The sequence below is a fragment of the Lissotriton vulgaris genome, chromosome 10 (genome assembly GCF_964263255.1).
Source record: "Lissotriton vulgaris chromosome 10, aLisVul1.2, whole genome shotgun sequence".
NCBI lineage: Eukaryota > Metazoa > Chordata > Amphibia > Caudata > Salamandridae > Lissotriton > Lissotriton vulgaris.
In genome coordinates, this window is record NC_141698.1 from 318175932 (window position 1) to 318181931 (window position 6000).

At 39.5% G+C, this 6000-nt stretch overlaps 1 protein-coding gene across 1 annotated transcript in view; it reads right to left on the bottom strand.

Moving 5' to 3' along the window:
* LOC147685174 (gap junction gamma-1 protein-like) overlaps positions 1-3763 on the bottom strand; it is a 366763-nt gene extending 363000 nt beyond the window's left edge. The window contains exon 1 of the mRNA XM_086941081.1: positions 3660-3763. The gene's annotated coding sequence lies outside the window, so the exon portion shown is untranslated. The remainder of the gene's footprint in view (positions 1-3659) is intronic.
* Positions 3764-6000: the final 2237 nt, after the last annotated feature.

Genomic DNA, 6000 nt, shown 5'->3' on the forward strand with positions numbered 1-6000 from the left:
GGGTCTGGTGGCTCAGTGAACTAATGTGTTCACTGCAGGGGCCTGTGTTGGACCTCATGGTCACAGGTTCAAATCTTGGTGGGTCCACTCAGCCTTACACCTATCTGAGGTCGATAAAATGAGTACCATTGACTTGGGTAACATCTGTTGGTCAGCGCCAAGATGCCTCCAGGTGAATGTGCGCTTTACAAATGTGTGTTATGTTATTGTGTGAGGTGCTTTATAAAATGTTATACAATTTAAAACAGCGGAATAATTTGTCAAATAAACAAATCAGAAGAGAGGCTCAAAGTCTTCCTAGGGAGCCCACTGTCATTTCTGCTCAAGTTGCTGAATACTATTGCCGCCTTGTTTTGCGTCCACCTTATGCTTTTTTCTTCCACCTCCATCTCTCACTATCTCACTCTTGAGATTTCTTTTTCATACCTAATTTCTCCATTTGTTGCTGTTTTTCCTGCTTTTCTCTTCCTCCGTGTTACTTCATTTTCAGTCTTTCTGTTTCTTGCTCCTGGTCAATGCCTAATATTTTTAAATGAATCCTGCTCCCCAAAATGAGTGCCGGTGCCCACCATTTACAATCTCTGACACAAACTTAACAGTGAATAAGAGATGTAGGAGTATTGAGTCACATGTAAGGTGCCCGAATGCCACTCCCAATTATTTTTTTTTTTCAGTTTAATAAGGTTTTTATTTTGGTTAAGAAAAATAGTATAGCATAATATAACAGAATGACATATAACAGAACCAATATGAGATAATTATGAAAGATAAGTGGAGATGAAAAGAGGGTTCAGAAAAAATAGGAAATGGCAATTTTTAATCACAAATATGCAATCTTTTTTCTTAGATGTGCATTGAAGCCCTAAAGAACAGTTCAGTGTACACAATCAGACATGGCTGATTTTACTAAAGACAAAGGGCCTGATTTATAGTTTGTGGACGGATTACTCTATCAAAATTTGACAAATATCCTGACCACCTTCTTATAAGGGCTATATGATATAATGCACTTGTAATGAAGTGCATGGGATCTCCTTCACATTTGTGGTAAATAACCTATCTGCCAAACTCCAAACCAGGCTCATAGCCGGTGTTCCTAATAAAGAGGGAAAATTCTAAAAGCCACATTACCAAAAGAAAAAGTCATATAATATTCAATGGCGTAGTCACAAACGACATTTTGTAGTATGTTTAGTACTATTACAGCAGAACTACTCACATACTACAAAATACTATTTACAAACTTATCATTGAAGACCACTGTCTCTCCTATCTTTTCCAGAGGCGATCTTTGCCACAAATGCAGAGATCTCTGCACACAAATGAAAACATTTCAGTAGTTAAAATGTAAGGGAAAGGGGGCATTGGCTATAAAATTGGATATACTTACTACAAAATGGGAAGAGTTTACAAAGCGGTAATGAGGGGTTAAGAGACCCGCACAAAAAAAGAGTATATCTATTGCTATTCCCGAAATGCATATCTATTGTTACTACAGCAAAAAAGGTCTTAAACAGTAGAGAATATACTTCAGCTCAGTCCTGGAGTAAGTCCAGCACCACATAAGAGGAACCACTGGAACTCCAACACCCTTCTATAGAAAATAATGGAGGCAGAGACTTAAATACCACACCGTAGAATATAAAGGTAAAATTAATTAACTTATTTCAACTTTAAAATATATATATATATATATCAATTTCATTTAATGTTAAAAAGATGTATATATAATCTAAGAATAAGTAGTTTATAATTTTTTTAATACAATTTCATTTTGTTTTTATTAATTAATTGTTTTTACAATACACTTTTAAGGTGAAGTTGCAATATTGTTTTAATTTTCATATGGGGTTACAAAGATATAAGTAAAATGTAACATTAAAATACAGTAATTTTTAAAAGAAATGTTTAATAAACTTCTTTACTTTTCCCTATACTTTACCATAGGACATCACCGCCCTAATGTTAGAGACCGCCGCTTACTTGTGAAAAGTATTAGCAGTAACTTTACACTCATAAATTTGGTTCCACCCTTTGGTTTCAGTGGATTGGGACTGTGTAAGTCTACACTTTTGCATGTGGAAAAGGTGAAAAGACAAAGGGGCACATCATCAAGACAATTATCACCGCTTTAGTGGCCGTTTTCGGCCTGAAAGTGGCGATAATTGTATTGCACTATTAGCAAGGTCACGCTATCGTGTAAATCCTTGCTTATCGGCCTGTCCCTGAATGCCCAGCTTTGCATCTCTAATGAGATGCAAAGTGGGCGTTCCGTCCCAAAATAACAGGAGAAATGTCGCTAACCGACATTTCTCCTATTTACAAGCTGCACGCTAAAGAGCATAGCGATAAGAAAAGTAGCGATAGCCTTGGTTATCGCTACTTTCCTTACACCTGCTTTCAGGTTGACTTAGCCATAATATCCAATGGAAGGTGGATATCATGGCTAAGTCTGGCATGCCCTATCGTCAATCCCTGTGCGATTATCACTGGATTATCAGCGATAATCCTACAATTTTCAGCTATCTCTGGGATTTTTTTCGCTTTTGAGATAAACATTGCTGATAGTGCGCTATCTCAGTGATAAATTCCTGTGACAGCCAGCAATAATTATCCTCGCGCTAAGTGATAATTATCGCCGGACCTTGATGCTATGCCCCTCAGGTAGTAAAGTTACTTAAAAGTGTAAGAGTAAATAAACGTGAGAGTAAATCTACATGTGCAAATTTCCCTTTGTTATTACGACCTTAAGTGTTTTTGTGGGTTAGTAATCACGTTACTAAAGTAAAATGTGTTCTTATGAAGAAAAACACATTTGGGTGTTGGTCTAGTGGCTGAAATGCTTCTAGTCTATCATGGGGCAGCATTACACAGACTGTGCTGAGTTGTGGGTTTTTTTCAACGCAAAAGGGTGAAGGTGTGGTGTTTTGCCCCTTTTGTGCTCCGCTATGAATGGTGCTGAAGGTCTTAATAGGTACAGGTAATTTTTGCACGCATGTACATTCAAAAGTATTTTTTTCTTCAAATTATGACTTTCCACAGATTTAAATAGTCAACAAAATCACACTTCAGGAAACAATTTGCAATTTATAAGTCAAACATTGACTCTTACCTTGAATTAAACACCAAAAAAGTCATAATGCCACTCCTTTGCTTCTTAATACGTAAAAAGACTAGAAGTTTAGTGTGCAAGTACAAAATACATGTGCAAAAAGCAATAGTTTGCGCCCAAAAAAGCCCTAAATAGTATTGGAATGCGTAATATACCAGCAGCACAAACGACTCCATTAATAATAAATTGCATTTAGGGAAAACCCCTGTCCCTTAATTACTTAGCACTAGAAAATATATGTCGCAATGTGTTTTTTATGTAATCCAGTATGGGAGTTATTTTCCAGGTGCGACCCCTGGTTACCCCTAACCGGTGTCCATGTGATCCTGCCCGTGGGTTCTAATGCAATTCCACTAGATGACCAAGATTTGTGATCTTGCGCTATAGCCAATTTCCTTAAACCTCAAATCCATATTTGCTAAAAAAAACTGTAAATGCTCATATGAGTCGCTAATAATCTCTGGACATTTCCTCAAAGATTAATTTCAGTGTACAGTACATTTAACGATCATGTCACACATCCTTGGAATGGCATTGATTTCCTTACCTTCCCACCAGCAAGAAAAAAAGTTGAAGGTTCAGTTCTGAACCACGGATCTTCTCTGCCTGGGGGCGAGGGGACGTCTTCGCGCCGGCCGGTGGTCTCAGCTCTGAAACAAGAGTGACAGGACACAAGTCATCGCACTGTGCTTTCGGGCGACGGCCTTCCTCTGCCAAGCACAATGTCATCAGGCGAACTCTTTCCCACTTCAAGGCTTTCATTGTCTCAACGTGAACCGGTTGTGAGGAGACGCTTTGTGAATGAAAGATTTTTTTGTTTTTTTCTTGCATTCATTTGTTCCAGACAGAACGCTGGCCACGTGGCATGGTCATCAAAACACCATCAAAGACAGAATTTAATCGGATAGGAAACTACAAAATGGTGCCAGGGACACTGAAAATCCAAGGTAGTTGTTCACAAACGTTCTTCTGTGGGTTGTTGTGTCTCCCTCCTGACTTTAGATAAGACTAAGGGGCATATTTATCATTGTTGTTGCGTCGCCTTTGCATCACGCAGTGGGGCGCAAGGGCGACACAACAACAAAGTCAGATTTATCAAGCCACTCAAAGCCTCCTTGGGTGGCCCTGCAATGCTTGATAAACCTAGAGTAACGCAGTGCAGAGCAAATCGATGCGTTGCCCTGCTCTGCCCCAGGGAGGCGTTCCAGGGGCGGAGGATGGCTGTTCTCACGCATCCACCCATGGTTTTGTGTATTCCCGGACTTACCATTACTGGTAGACCTGGGAATGCATCAAAATGCTACGTCTCCCCTGGTGAGGTGTAACGAGGAGAAATATCTTTATTTCTCCTCGTTTTTTTTCCTCTTTCTATTTGTGCTGCATTTTTCAGCACACATTGAATGAGGAAAATGCCTCTGAGGTTTGTTTTTGGTGCAGAAGGTGACCCTTACTGCACAAAATAAATCCGGCCGGCAAGGCAGGCACACTTGCATCACGCGCAAGGGTGCCTGCGTAGTGCTAGGCAGTACATGGTACAGCAGCACAAGGAAAGGACAAAATGCACTGTCTAATGGTAAATAAGGCGCATTCCTGCCCTTTCCCTTTCATGCAGCGCAGCAAAGTGGCTGGCTGTGTAGCACTGCGTGAAAGCTTGATAAATCTGCCTGCAGTTTCTAGAAGAAGAGTACATTGATGAAAAAACCTTTGCGTATTTCACAATCTACTTTAAAATCAATAAAGAGCTCCAGTCATACCAGTGGCATAATGTGTGCTATTCAATTCGCCATAACATAAAAAAGTAGGTGTTCCCAAATTGTAATTTTTTAACCAATTTCATTTGGGGATTTACTTTCAAAGTTATGACTCCCCAAAATGGGGCTCTTATTCTATACTGAAAATTACCTGCCTAAACAGAACATCTCAAAAACTGAGTGATCTCTTGGTGCTTCAACAACAGGTATTATGTTATCACAATGGTCATAACCACCTTTTATTCAGTGGGATATTTTAATCTCCTTATTACTTGGCGTTCATTTTAAAAAAATTGTTTTCACATCAGGATGCATCTATAAAAAAATGACACTACTACCCGCTTGTTATAACATCTTAAATTTAGCAGTGATGTGGTAGTGGCAACCAAGTCTCCTATCTGCAGTCCACAGAAGAGAGGACACTGACCCTGGGAATGGCCAATGCGCCTGCTGAAGAAAGAAATGAACAAAGAGGATGTAGCACAGAAAAACACTCACTTCAGGTGTACCAGTGCAGCAGATGGGGGATTCACTCTAATTATATGAATTGATCTACCCCCAACTGGTTACATTATAAGTGTATGGCAAATAACCCTGGAGTTCCATGACTTTATAAAGGCAGTTGAACTTTGGCATTGCATGATCATGTGACTGGTCAATAACAACTGTTTTTACAAATGACCTGTTAAAATAATACTTTTGCCCAAAAATTGAATAAATAGTATTGGTATCCAGAAAAAGTGATGAATGGAGTGCTTGAATTAATCTCAGCCACTGGTAAATACTTGGGCTACAGCCCAATCCGTCATAATTTTGCACACCATGCTACCTCAGTTTGGACCCACCCATATGCACATCAGTCTTGACCTGGCTCCAATGGCAACAGTAAAGCCCAAACTGCCCAGCTAGGTCCTCCTTGAACTGGAACACAAGCAGCCCAGTACTCGTTTCGTCCTTGTTAAGGGCTCATCAGCTGAGTATAGCTTGGTTCCAGTGGCACAGTGTGTACAGGACCACACGTCTGGGCATACCAGTCTATGATGAAGTTTGATTTTCAATAAGTATATAGCAAAATTAACTTTTAGAAAGTTATATTTTCCCTGCTTTAATCCACTGTAGGCTAGTTTACATTAGCTT